Below are 14,603 nucleotides of genomic sequence, written 5' to 3' on the forward strand. Positions count from 1 at the left end.
TATATATATATATATATATATATATTTCTCCGCCGAAATCACTTTTAAACCCATTTCCACCTTTTTTTCCCTTCTCTTCCTCTTACTTTTTTTTCACGTTTTTTTACGTTTTTCTCCTTTTCGCCTCTTTTCTGGGCGTATTATTCTTCTTTTTCTTCTTTTTTTTCGTCTAATGCATACCCCATCAGTGCAGCAATGCTTATTCAATACCGCCAGCAGATGGAGACACTGGGGGATAATTTTCTAAGGATTTATACTGATTTTTCCTGTCTGAATTTGTCGCACAGAAAGTTGCAGGCCAAATATGTGCGACATTTCTGCGACTTTAGCTTCTAGAGCATTTTTACAACATTATACATAGGTGCTGAATACATAAAAAGCGACTGTTCAGCGACAGACAAGTCGCATCGGCTGAAAGTAGGCCAGAATGTCAGTCCATGTTGGAGCAGGTTTAGATACAGTCTAAAGCATAGATCTCAAAGTCTGTGCACAGAATTTAGCAAGGGCCTCGCACCTTCTGATGCATCAGGTAGGTGCACAATAGCATAGCCTAACCCTCTGTACTTTGGTCTATATTGATGCGGGACATAGACAGCCAGCTGATGACCAATCCATTAGTGCAATGGATGGCTGGAAGCATTTGTCTTTGCCTTTGCAATACCACAGAAGCAATGCATGGTCAATGTACAGCAATGACACACCTGTGTGAACAGCCAGGAGACCCCCCCCCCATGTTATGTTACATAGTTACATAGTTAGTACGGTCGAAAAAAGACATATGTCCATCAAGTTCAACCAGGGAATTAAGGGGTAGGGGTGTGGCGCGATATTGGGGAAGGGATGAGATTTTATATTTCTTCATAAGCATTAATCTTATTTTGTCAATTAGGAACATTCAGCACCCACCCGCTATCAAGGCAGCTGCCTATCATGTCATGCCCTACCTGCACAGGTGTGCTGGCTACTCAAATGATCCAATTAAGGAGGCCATTTAGTCAGCAGCAGCAGAAGTCCTGTGCCTGGACGCTCCAACAGCGGCCAGACACAAGCAGAAGCAGAAGCAGCAGAAGCAGCAGCAGCACCACCTTTTGTTTTTTGGCTGCAGAAGCAGCAGCAGCAAGGCCCACAGGGCTGGCTAGCTGGCTAGCCAGCAAGCAGGTAGCAATGAAAGTAGGAATCTTTCTTTTTAACCCTGTAAGGGGGTGGTGCACTGTACCCGAAGATACTGCCATATCGGGTCAATGCATAGGGCGACGGAAGCAAGCTTCGAAATCAGCCCCCGTTCTCAAAAATCCATTTAATATATGGTCCCCAGATAGGGGACGTATCAGATATTAAACTGATAAGAACAGATTTTTTTTTTTAACTTGGCTACCCCTGAGGGGTATCTTTTTATTTAGAATTCATAACATTTTACAAAGTGCATTACGATTTATAAATATAATTTTTTTTTCAATAAAAACAAATTTTGATAATAAAATCACATAACAATAAAAGTTCACATAAATACAATCATAATACACTTAAAATGGGCACTTGGTGGCTTTACAAAAGGGCGTTCCATTCATTAAAATACCATTTTCTAGCTAATAAAGGATAATATTTCTTGTCTAATAAAAAGTACTGGTACATATCACTAAAACAAAGAGCTAAAACATCATTCACAGATAAAATCTCATGTTTAAAAAGTAAAATGTTTCTGGCATTCCATAGAGCTGCTTTAACACAGTTTATGATCTTCCATGCCATTGTCTCTTGAGTCCGTATTGGGCATTCCAGACATCCATAAAAAACAGCTGCAGAGTTTAAGTCCTTTATTTCTGTTATCTTCTTCACCAGAGGGAGTATTTTAGTCCATATCCTTTTTGCATAAAAACAAGTCCAGAAAAGGTGGTACACGGTCTCGGGTTCCTGGCAGCCCTCCCTCGGGCATACTGCAGTGTTGGCCATCCTTCTTCGGTGCTGGAATGCCCGGCATGGAAGACACTCGTGTATGCAGCTCCAGGCCAGATCTTTCTGTGAATTAAAAAGATAAATCATATTTGCCATCTTCCATATTTTCCTGCATTTCTCTTCATTAAAATTATTCACAGGGGCAATAAAACCACTTTCTTTAATATATTTTAACAGTTTTTTGCTATTAGTTACTTCATTAATACTTTTTCCGTTAAAGTTGTACAGGTTGAAAATTTTCTCTAAAATCTTGTATTGTTGGGGAAGATTAAAAGCATAAGGACAGCTTAAAACAGTTTTAAACCACCCATTCCTCCTCATAAAAAAACCTGTATTAAAACGGATAAAATATGACCAGTAACTATCCTTAAAAAGTGTGCTAACACACATGCTAAAAAACTTGGTAAAAAGGAACGCCCTGATGTCGGGGAAGTCCTTTCCACCCATAACTTTTGGCATCATGACGATCTCTCTTCTCAATTTTTCACTCTTGGAGCTCCATAAAAAGGTAAAACATGCTTTAATGATTTTATTTAAAATCATTTCGGGGGGTGGAAAGACCATGCCAAGATACAATAAAATGGGTAAAATCACCATCTTTGTAACTAAAACCTTCCCCTCCATCGTTAGCTTTCTCATGTTCCACATACAAATTTTTGTGTTTATTTTTTGAGCCACCAAGTCCCAGCTATTAAAACCATTGTTTGACTCACTGAAGGAGACCCCTAAAATCTGCACAGACTCAGACACAGGAATGGGTAAATCCCTTAAAAACAGTCCTCCTATATTTAAAACACTGCTTTTATAAAAATTTACCTTAAAACCGGAGGCACAACAAAAAAATTCAACTTGCTTTAGGGCTTTTTGAAGCGATGGGGTGTCCCTTCCGAGCACTGCCACATCGTCCATGTACCCCACTACTTTAGCCTCTAGTCCCCCTCCTCCCGGCAGGGGGACCCCTCATATTTGCTTATCTCTCCTCAAGGTGCATAGTAGAGGCTCAAGCGCACATATGAAAAGTAGTGGGGACAAAGGACACCCCTGCTTCACTCCGGAATTTAAAATCACATCCTGTGTCTTAAAACCGTTAACTAAAATCTTGCTTGTGCAGTTTTTATAAAAGGCCTTAAGAGACAATAAAAAGCCTTCAGGTATACCCATTTTCTCTAAAACCTTAAAAAGATAAAAATGTGACACTCTGTCAAAAGCCTTCTCGAAGTCTAAGGATAAAATGGCTAGTTTTCCGTTTCTAGACTTTGTGTCACTAATCACATCTTTTAAAAGGTTAAGATTTTCCCATATGCTCCTCCCAGGCACCCCACAGACCTGATTTGAATGGATTATTTTCTCTATTACACTTTTTAATCTATTTGCGCACAGTTTTGCCATCACTTTGTAGTCACAGTTGAGGAGGGTGATTGGTCTCCAGTTCTTTAGATCTGACCGGTCTCCCTTTTTGAACAGCAGGGAGACATCACCCTTCCTCCATGAACCTGGGAGGGCTTTTGTTTTAAATACTTCTGTAAAAAGGGAAAAAAGGTCATCTTTTAAAACACCATAAAAAATGACATAAAACTCAATGGGTATACCGTCAGGACCAGGCACCTTACCGGATTTAAAACTCCTGATCGTCTCTAAAACCTCCTGTTCCGAGATCTCCCTCTGTAAAAGAGACTGGGACACAGGGTCTAAAACATTGGTAATCTCCTTCAATGAGTCATTCATAAAATCAATATCAATATTTTTTGTATTAAAAAGATCCGCATAAAATGAATGTACCCTTTTTAAAATACCCTGTACATCTTTTTCTCCTTGTATATTATCAATTAAAACCTTTTTATCCGTTACTTTCTTAAAAAAGTACCTGGAGCAGGTCTCGTTCTCTTCAAGGTGCTTTATTTTGGATCTGAAAATTATCTCTTTTCCCTTCTGCTCCAGGCACTGTTTTATTTCTTTTTTTAAGTCAGTAATTTCTCTATAAACCTCTATACCATTGTCTCTGAATTTGTACAGGGTTTGCAGACGGGTATTTAGAAGGGAGTAAAACTCACGCTTCTCTTTAGCTCTAGAGATCCCTACTCTAATAAAAAAAACTCTTTTATTTTTATTTTCATTTTCTCCCACCATATACTGATGGGAGTGTTAGGATCTCTTACCCGTCTGCAGTCCTTGTAGAAGTTGATAAAATCGGATAAAACCTGCGGATCTTCTAAAAGGGATACATTCATCTTCCAGGCATTCCTCCCAGTCTTTTTTCTAAAATCACTCTTCACCTTAAAAGATAAAAGTTTGTGATCAGAAAAAACATTGGTTAAAACATCACACTTAAAAGGCAGTACTTGATAAGAACAGAAGATAAAATCGATCCTGGAGCTGCAGTTTGCGTTGCTCCAGGTCACACCGTCTCTTTCTGGTAAAATACTATTGCATTTCTTAAAAACATCAGTAAGTCTAAAATCAATAATCATATTTTTTAACATAGAAGATGTTTTATCATAGTTTCTACTTACTGAATTGGTAAAACGGTGCTCCCCCCTTAAAATACAATTAAAATCACCTGCTAAAATAAGAGGTTCAGAATCATTGATAAAAAGGGGTAAAATCTCTAACATCCGTGCTCTATCATTTTTATTGGGTGAACCATAAAAATTTAAAAACTGCCATTTAATACCATCAATAAAAGCTTTAACCAATAAAATTCTGCCTGGTAAAATCTCATGAATAAAATCAATAAAAGCATTTCCTTTAAAAAGTATGGCGACCCCTGCTGATCTGGATTCGTTAGATCCAGACCAGACTGATGGACCGTGTACCCAATCTTTTTTATACTTTTCATAATTTAAACTATGCGGGATGCCGCACTCCTGCAGGAAAACCACAGAAGCAGCAAAAATAGACAAGTAGTTAAAAAGGGCAACCCGTTTCGCTCGTGAACTTATACTTCTTACATTCATAGACAATCCGGACAACTCAGCCATTGGAGATGTAAAAAAAGGGAGGCTCAGATAACAAACTAAAAACCAGATTGCGCACTGGAGCTCTCGTTACCCCCCACCTCTGACTCTACCGTACACATAGAGGAAGCCGGAGAGGAACCACCATCGCTCGAGCAGCCCCCCTCTTCCAAGACCACAGGTGTATAGACGGAGTACATTGGTAAGAACAGCTTCTGGGCTCCATTCTCTTTTTCGGCGTCCACCTCTTGCCCCTCCATAGGGGTCGGGTGCGTAATTAGGTCCGTTTCCGGGACCTCGGAGATGGTCACCCCTGAAACCTCCTCCTGGCTGGGAGGAGGAGGGGTATCCACCGCTGGGACCTGTGGAGGAGCTTCACTTGGAGCCCCCGTCACGACAGGAACTTCCATCTGCTCCTCCTGGACCACCTCCGAGTCCGGACGCCCTTTGGAGCCCCTTCGTCTTTTCACCTTTGCTACTCCGTCCGGGTTTTCACACTCAGGGGGACCCCGAGCAGGAGGACCTTCCGGGGTGGAATCGGGCACCTCTCGCTCTTCCACCTTCTCTGAGGTATCTGCCCGATCCCCTCTCGCATTTCTCTTCCCCGGCCTCCTCTCATTTGGGGTCCCCCTTTCCACCTGTGCCTCTTTCTCCTGGGGTTCTTTTGGGGGGGCCGTGGTCTCCATCTCACAGCTTACCTCTTCTTGTGGGGGGTGCTCCTCCTCTCTGGCTTTTCCCCAGGCTGGTCTCCGGACGTCTCTCTTGGGTTGCCCTTGCTGTTCTGTGGTTTTTTTTGGTCTGTGGGGACAGAAAGCATACACGTGACCAAAGTGACGGCAAAAATTACATCTCAAACCCTTATCACATTTTTCTGTTTCATGTTGCATGCTTCCACATTTCTTACAGGAACTTTCACAATTTTCCTTTATGTGCCCATAACGTTGGCACCTTCTGCAGAAGTTTGGCATTCCCGCAAAAAAGAGGTCGCCACACACATTGTTTAATTTAAAACGAGCAGGCGGTAATAGTATCCCCCCTGGGAGGGTGGGGTCTTTGTTGCACGTGACTTGATATCGCCATTTTGAGGTCCAGACACCACAGTCGTTCATGATTTTTCCTCTGAACTCCACCTTTTTAAAGTAGGCTGCCAGGAACCCATCGATCTCTCTCTGATTTACAAAAGGGGAGTACATCTTCACGACAATCAACTTGGTTTCATCTAGGACGTGCTCGACAATTTGGATACCCTTAAGCCTCGGATCATCTTGCTTTGGAATTTTCATTACTGCATCTAAGAATACGCCTTCCCCTATGAAAGTGCAGTCGTAGATCCTCCGCTTAGGGTAATCCTGGATGGCCAAAATCTCTCGCTTACGAACATTAAGAATCTTGTCGAGCACGTCCTCTATCACGAACCTCATGCCACGTGCATCCGCCGCATCACCTGTGAGAATGACCCGCACAGTGTGTTTAATCCGGGCATAAGCCGGTACCGAACCAGGATCTAGATCTTCATCCATGGTTCATTCGTGTTTTGGTCTGGTTCTCTCCGCTCCAACCAACCAGCCAATTTGCTCAAACCTCTCTCCACCCGAAGGCTTTGAGAGGCGATCGCAACCCGTTACCCTGGGACTAAGCCCTCTCCCCAATAGCAACAAGTGGGTGAAGCCCAGGCAATAAACCTGGGCGATCCCACAAGGCCGAGGAGAGGGGTACCCGAGTACCTTCTGACCAGATCTCCTGTATTACTACACTTGATCTTAGCCAAAAGGCCGAGAAGCGATAACCGTGAAAGGGGCGGGCCCAACAAGGTCCCCTTCATGGGCACTATCACTGCTTGCTGTCAGGGAGGCTGCCAGACAATTTTCCATGCACACTCTGGGCTGGGGGGCAGTCAACCACCAGTACACACAGCAGAACCTAAACCCATACCATTATTGCTAAGCAGCAAGACAGGGGCCCATTGCACTCCCACGGGGCCTTTTTAAATGCAATCCATAACCCGGATTTGCCAGGAACCCTTCTTACTCCTCCTACTTGCATGTGACACTGGGCTTAGGATCTGCATAGGAAACACACACACAAGCACACACCTACCTTTGTTGCCTGCAGATGCCTCCTTGGCTGTCCCCAAACGGTATCAAACCAACACCCACGGGAAGCTGTAAGCATAGAGGACATGCCTGCACCCCATTGGACTTACCTGTGTGGGTTAAATCCGGGTTATTTGACAACCTATGGCGGTGATGGTTCTGCTCAGGCAGAGCAGTGCTGATGCTCCTCATAAAGCTGTCGCTGCTGTGAAGGTTCTAGGTGACATCACAAATCCCTATGGTTACATACACAACAAAGCTGGGTTGTTGTTGTTTACACTCTGCAAGGCCTGTGGAAGTGAGTGACATCATAGCACTGTAGTTCTGAGGGTTCTAGATGGATGCAACAATCTCCTGTTGCTTCTATGAAGGCCGTAATAGACGACATCACCAAACAGCTCCATAGTCACATACACAGCAAAGGAGAGATGTTGTTTACACCTAGTGATGTCAGTGGTATTGAGTGACATCATAGCACAGTGCTAAGGCTCCTGGGCCTGGACACAGCAGCGGCTGCAATATCTCAACGGAGAATACGTTTATATATATGTGTGTGTGTGCGCGTATATATATATATATATATATATATATATATATATATATTTCTCCGCCGAAATCACTTTTAAACCCATTTCCACCTTTTTTTCCCTTCTCTTCCTCTTACTTTTTTTTCACGTTTTTTTACGTTTTTCTCCTTTTCGCCTCTTTTCTGGGCGTATTATTCTTCTTTTTCTTCTTTTTTTTCGTCTAATGCATACCCCATCAGTGCAGCAATGCTTATTCAATACCGCCAGCAGATGGAGACACTGGGGGATAATTTTCTAAGGATTTATACTGATTTTTCCTGTCTGAATTTGTCGCACAGAAAGTTGCAGGCCAAATATGTGCGACATTTCTGCGACTTTAGCTTCTAGAGCATTTTTACAACATTATACATAGGTGCTGAATACATAAAAAGCGACTGTTCAGCGACAGACAAGTCGCATCGGCTGAAAGTAGGCCAGAATGTCAGTCCATGTTGGAGCAGGTTTAGATACAGTCTAAAGCATAGATCTCAAAGTCTGTGCACAGAATTTAGCAAGGGCCTCGCACCTTCTGATGCATCAGGTAGGTGCACAATAGCATAGCCTAACCCTCTGTACTTTGGTCTATATTGATGCGGGACATAGACAGCCAGCTGATGACCAATCCATTAGTGCAATGGATGGCTGGAAGCATTTGTCTTTGCCTTTGCAATACCACAGAAGCAATGCATGGTCAATGTACAGCAATGACACACCTGTGTGAACAGCCAGGAGACCCCCCCCCCATGTTATGTTACATAGTTACATAGTTAGTACGGTCGAAAAAAGACATATGTCCATCAAGTTCAACCAGGGAATTAAGGGGTAGGGGTGTGGCGCGATATTGGGGAAGGGATGAGATTTTATATTTCTTCATAAGCATTAATCTTATTTTGTCAATTAGGAACATTCAGCACCCACCCGCTATCAAGGCAGCTGCCTATCATGTCATGCCCTACCTGCACAGGTGTGCTGGCTACTCAAATGATCCAATTAAGGAGGCCATTTAGTCAGCAGCAGCAGAAGTCCTGTGCCTGGACGCTCCAACAGCGGCCAGACACAAGCAGAAGCAGAAGCAGCAGAAGCAGCAGCAGCACCACCTTTTGTTTTTTGGCTGCAGAAGCAGCAGCAGCAAGGCCCACAGGGCTGGCTAGCTGGCTAGCCAGCAAGCAGGTAGCAATGAAAGTAGGAATCTTTCTTTTTAACCCTGTAAGGGGGTGGTGCACTGTACCCGAAGATACTGCCATATCGGGTCAATGCATAGGGCGACGGAAGCAAGCTTCGAAATCAGCCCCCGTTCTCAAAAATCCATTTAATATATGGTCCCCAGATAGGGGACGTATCAGATATTAAACTGATAAGAACAGATACTACACTTGATCTTAGCCAAAAGGCCGAGAAGCGATAACCGTGAAAGGGGCGGGCCCAACAAGGTCCCCTTCATGGGCACTATCACTGCTTGCTGTCAGGGAGGCTGCCAGACAATTTTCCATGCACACTCTGGGCTGGGGGGCAGTCAACCACCAGTACACACAGCAGAACCTAAACCCATACCATTATTGCTAAGCAGCAAGACAGGGGCCCATTGCACTCCCACGGGGCCTTTTTAAATGCAATCCATAACCCGGATTTGCCAGGAACCCTTCTTACTCCTCCTACTTGCATGTGACACTGGGCTTAGGATCTGCATAGGAAACACACACACAAGCACACACCTACCTTTGTTGCCTGCAGATGCCTCCTTGGCTGTCCCCAAACGGTATCAAACCAACACCCACGGGAAGCTGTAAGCATAGAGGACATGCCTGCACCCCATTGGACTTACCTGTGTGGGTTAAATCCGGGTTATTTGACAACCTATGGCGGTGATGGTTCTGCTCAGGCAGAGCAGTGCTGATGCTCCTCATAAAGCTGTCGCTGCTGTGAAGGTTCTAGGTGACATCACAAATCCCTATGGTTACATACACAACAAAGCTGGGTTGTTGTTGTTTACACTCTGCAAGGCCTGTGGAAGTGAGTGACATCATAGCACTGTAGTTCTGAGGGTTCTAGATGGATGCAACAATCTCCTGTTGCTTCTATGAAGGCCGTAATAGACGACATCACCAAACAGCTCCATAGTCACATACACAGCAAAGGAGAGATGTTGTTTACACCTAGTGATGTCAGTGGTATTGAGTGACATCATAGCACAGTGCTAAGGCTCCTGGGCCTGGACACAGCAGCGGCTGCAATATCTCAACGGAGAATACGTTTATATATATGTGTGTGTGTGCGCGTATATATATATATATATATATATATATATATATATATATATATATTTCTCCGCCGAAATCACTTTTAAACCCATTTCCACCTTTTTTTCCCTTCTCTTCCTCTTACTTTTTTTTCACGTTTTTTTACGTTTTTCTCCTTTTCGCCTCTTTTCTGGGCGTATTATTCTTCTTTTTCTTCTTTTTTTTCGTCTAATGCATACCCCATCAGTGCAGCAATGCTTATTCAATACCGCCAGCAGATGGAGACACTGGGGGATAATTTTCTAAGGATTTATACTGATTTTTCCTGTCTGAATTTGTCGCACAGAAAGTTGCAGGCCAAATATGTGCGACATTTCTGCGACTTTAGCTTCTAGAGCATTTTTACAACATTATACATAGGTGCTGAATACATAAAAAGCGACTGTTCAGCGACAGACAAGTCGCATCGGCTGAAAGTAGGCCAGAATGTCAGTCCATGTTGGAGCAGGTTTAGATACAGTCTAAAGCATAGATCTCAAAGTCTGTGCACAGAATTTAGCAAGGGCCTCGCACCTTCTGATGCATCAGGTAGGTGCACAATAGCATAGCCTAACCCTCTGTACTTTGGTCTATATTGATGCGGGACATAGACAGCCAGCTGATGACCAATCCATTAGTGCAATGGATGGCTGGAAGCATTTGTCTTTGCCTTTGCAATACCACAGAAGCAATGCATGGTCAATGTACAGCAATGACACACCTGTGTGAACAGCCAGGAGACCCCCCCCCCATGTTATGTTACATAGTTACATAGTTAGTACGGTCGAAAAAAGACATATGTCCATCAAGTTCAACCAGGGAATTAAGGGGTAGGGGTGTGGCGCGATATTGGGGAAGGGATGAGATTTTATATTTCTTCATAAGCATTAATCTTATTTTGTCAATTAGGAACATTCAGCACCCACCCGCTATCAAGGCAGCTGCCTATCATGTCATGCCCTACCTGCACAGGTGTGCTGGCTACTCAAATGATCCAATTAAGGAGGCCATTTAGTCAGCAGCAGCAGAAGTCCTGTGCCTGGACGCTCCAACAGCGGCCAGACACAAGCAGAAGCAGAAGCAGCAGAAGCAGCAGCAGCACCACCTTTTGTTTTTTGGCTGCAGAAGCAGCAGCAGCAAGGCCCACAGGGCTGGCTAGCTGGCTAGCCAGCAAGCAGGTAGCAATGAAAGTAGGAATCTTTCTTTTTAACCCTGTAAGGGGGTGGTGCACTGTACCCGAAGATACTGCCATATCGGGTCAATGCATAGGGCGACGGAAGCAAGCTTCGAAATCAGCCCCCGTTCTCAAAAATCCATTTAATATATGGTCCCCAGATAGGGGACGTATCAGATATTAAACTGATAAGAACAGATACTACACTTGATCTTAGCCAAAAGGCCGAGAAGCGATAACCGTGAAAGGGGCGGGCCCAACAAGGTCCCCTTCATGGGCACTATCACTGCTTGCTGTCAGGGAGGCTGCCAGACAATTTTCCATGCACACTCTGGGCTGGGGGGCAGTCAACCACCAGTACACACAGCAGAACCTAAACCCATACCATTATTGCTAAGCAGCAAGACAGGGGCCCATTGCACTCCCACGGGGCCTTTTTAAATGCAATCCATAACCCGGATTTGCCAGGAACCCTTCTTACTCCTCCTACTTGCATGTGACACTGGGCTTAGGATCTGCATAGGAAACACACACACAAGCACACACCTACCTTTGTTGCCTGCAGATGCCTCCTTGGCTGTCCCCAAACGGTATCAAACCAACACCCACGGGAAGCTGTAAGCATAGAGGACATGCCTGCACCCCATTGGACTTACCTGTGTGGGTTAAATCCGGGTTATTTGACAACCTATGGCGGTGATGGTTCTGCTCAGGCAGAGCAGTGCTGATGCTCCTCATAAAGCTGTCGCTGCTGTGAAGGTTCTAGGTGACATCACAAATCCCTATGGTTACATACACAACAAAGCTGGGTTGTTGTTGTTTACACTCTGCAAGGCCTGTGGAAGTGAGTGACATCATAGCACTGTAGTTCTGAGGGTTCTAGATGGATGCAACAATCTCCTGTTGCTTCTATGAAGGCCGTAATAGACGACATCACCAAACAGCTCCATAGTCACATACACAGCCAAGGAGAGATGTTGTTTACACCTAGTGATGTCAGTGGTATTGAGTGACATCATAGCACAGTGCTAAGGCTCCTGGGCCTGGACACAGCAGCGGCTGCAATATCTCAACGGAGAATACGTTTATATATATGTGTGTGTGTGCGCGTATATATATATATATATATATATATATATATATATATTTCTCCGCCGAAATCACTTTTAAACCCATTTCCACCTTTTTTTCCCTTCTCTTCCTCTTACTTTTTTTTCACATTTTTTTACGTTTTTCTCCTTTTCGCCTCTTTTCTGGGCGTATTATTCTTCTTTTTCTTCTTTTTTTTCGTCTAATGCATACCCCATCAGTGCAGCAATGCTTATTCAATACCGCCAGCAGATGGAGACACTGGGGGATAATTTTCTAAGGATTTATACTGATTTTTCCTGTCTGAATTTGTCGCACAGAAAGTTGCAGGCCAAATATGTGCGACATTTCTGCGACTTTAGCTTCTAGAGCATTTTTACAACATTATACATAGGTGCTGAATACATAAAAAGCGACTGTTCAGCGACAGACAAGTCGCATCGGCTGAAAGTAGGCCAGAATGTCAGTCCATGTTGGAGCAGGTTTAGATACAGTCTAAAGCATAGATCTCAAAGTCTGTGCACAGAATTTAGCAAGGGCCTCGCACCTTCTGATGCATCAGGTAGGTGCACAATAGCATAGCCTAACCCTCTGTACTTTGGTCTATATTGATGCGGGACATAGACAGCCAGCTGATGACCAATCCATTAGTGCAATGGATGGCTGGAAGCATTTGTCTTTGCCTTTGCAATACCACAGAAGCAATGCATGGTCAATGTACAGCAATGACACACCTGTGTGAACAGCCAGGAGACCCCCCCCCCATGTTATGTTACATAGTTACATAGTTAGTACGGTCGAAAAAAGACATATGTCCATCAAGTTCAACCAGGGAATTAAGGGGTAGGGGTGTGGCGCGATATTGGGGAAGGGATGAGATTTTATATTTCTTCATAAGCATTAATCTTATTTTGTCAATTAGGAACATTCAGCACCCACCCGCTATCAAGGCAGCTGCCTATCATGTCATGCCCTACCTGCACAGGTGTGCTGGCTACTCAAATGATCCAATTAAGGAGGCCATTTAGTCAGCAGCAGCAGAAGTCCTGTGCCTGGACGCTCCAACAGCGGCCAGACACAAGCAGAAGCAGAAGCAGCAGAAGCAGCAGCAGCACCACCTTTTGTTTTTTGGCTGCAGAAGCAGCAGCAGCAAGGCCCACAGGGCTGGCTAGCTGGCTAGCCAGCAAGCAGGTAGCAATGAAAGTAGGAATCTTTCTTTTTAACCCTGTAAGGGGGTGGTGCACTGTACCCGAAGATACTGCCATATCGGGTCAATGCATAGGGCGACGGAAGCAAGCTTCGAAATCAGCCCCCGTTCTCAAAAATCCATTTAATATATGGTCCCCAGATAGGGGACGTATCAGATATTAAACTGATAAGAACAGATACTACACTTGATCTTAGCCAAAAGGCCGAGAAGCGATAACCGTGAAAGGGGCGGGCCCAACAAGGTCCCCTTCATGGGCACTATCACTGCTTGCTGTCAGGGAGGCTGCCAGACAATTTTCCATGCACACTCTGGGCTGGGGGGCAGTCAACCACCAGTACACACAGCAGAACCTAAACCCATACCATTATTGCTAAGCAGCAAGACAGGGGCCCATTGCACTCCCACGGGGCCTTTTTAAATGCAATCCATAACCCGGATTTGCCAGGAACCCTTCTTACTCCTCCTACTTGCATGTGACACTGGGCTTAGGATCTGCATAGGAAACACACACACAAGCACACACCTACCTTTGTTGCCTGCAGATGCCTCCTTGGCTGTCCCCAAACGGTATCAAACCAACACCCACGGGAAGCTGTAAGCATAGAGGACATGCCTGCACCCCATTGGACTTACCTGTGTGGGTTAAATCCGGGTTATTTGACAACCTATGGCGGTGATGGTTCTGCTCAGGCAGAGCAGTGCTGATGCTCCTCATAAAGCTGTCGCTGCTGTGAAGGTTCTAGGTGACATCACAAATCCCTATGGTTACATACACAACAAAGCTGGGTTGTTGTTGTTTACACTCTGCAAGGCCTGTGGAAGTGAGTGACATCATAGCACTGTAGTTCTGAGGGTTCTAGATGGATGCAACAATCTCCTGTTGCTTCTATGAAGGCCGTAATAGACGACATCACCAAACAGCTCCATAGTCACATACACAGCCAAGGAGAGATGTTGTTTACACCTAGTGATGTCAGTGGTATTGAGTGACATCATAGCACAGTGCTAAGGCTCCTGGGCCTGGACACAGCAGCGGCTGCAATATCTCAACGGAGAATACGTTTATATATATGTGTGTGTGTGCGCGTATATATATATATATATATATATATATATATATATATTTCTCCGCCGAAATCACTTTTAAACCCATTTCCACCTTTTTTTCCCTTCTCTTCCTCTTACTTTTTTTTCACATTTTTTTACGTTTTTCTCCTTTTCGCCTCTTTTCTGGGCGTATTATTCTTCTTTTTCTTCTTTTTTTTCGTCTAATGCATACCCCATCAGT

General features: G+C 44.3%; 4 non-coding genes and 1 pseudogene across 4 annotated transcripts; all 5 read right to left on the minus strand.

The window, feature by feature from the left end:
- Positions 1-1,200: 1,200 nt before the first annotated feature.
- LOC130339062 (U2 spliceosomal RNA) lies at positions 1,201-1,388 on the minus strand. Its single transcript, XR_008879501.1, has one exon. It is a non-coding gene; the product is annotated as a U2 spliceosomal RNA (small nuclear RNA).
- Positions 1,389-6,558: 5,170 nt separating this feature from the next.
- Positions 6,559-6,691, minus strand: LOC130339076 (U2 spliceosomal RNA; annotated as a pseudogene).
- Positions 6,692-8,778: 2,087 nt separating this feature from the next.
- LOC130339126 (U2 spliceosomal RNA) lies at positions 8,779-8,969 on the minus strand. The gene has a single exon (XR_008879546.1). It is a non-coding gene; the product is annotated as a U2 spliceosomal RNA (small nuclear RNA).
- A 2,093-nt stretch (positions 8,970-11,062) lies between these two features.
- LOC130339127 (U2 spliceosomal RNA) lies at positions 11,063-11,253 on the minus strand. The gene has a single exon (XR_008879547.1). It is a non-coding gene; the product is annotated as a U2 spliceosomal RNA (small nuclear RNA).
- A 2,085-nt stretch (positions 11,254-13,338) lies between these two features.
- On the minus strand, positions 13,339-13,529 carry LOC130339128 (U2 spliceosomal RNA). The gene has a single exon (XR_008879548.1). It is a non-coding gene; the product is annotated as a U2 spliceosomal RNA (small nuclear RNA).
- Positions 13,530-14,603: the final 1,074 nt, after the last annotated feature.

The sequence above is a fragment of the Hyla sarda genome, unplaced genomic scaffold, assembly GCF_029499605.1.
Source record: "Hyla sarda isolate aHylSar1 unplaced genomic scaffold, aHylSar1.hap1 scaffold_535, whole genome shotgun sequence".
Classification (NCBI taxonomy): Eukaryota; Metazoa; Chordata; class Amphibia; order Anura; family Hylidae; genus Hyla; species Hyla sarda.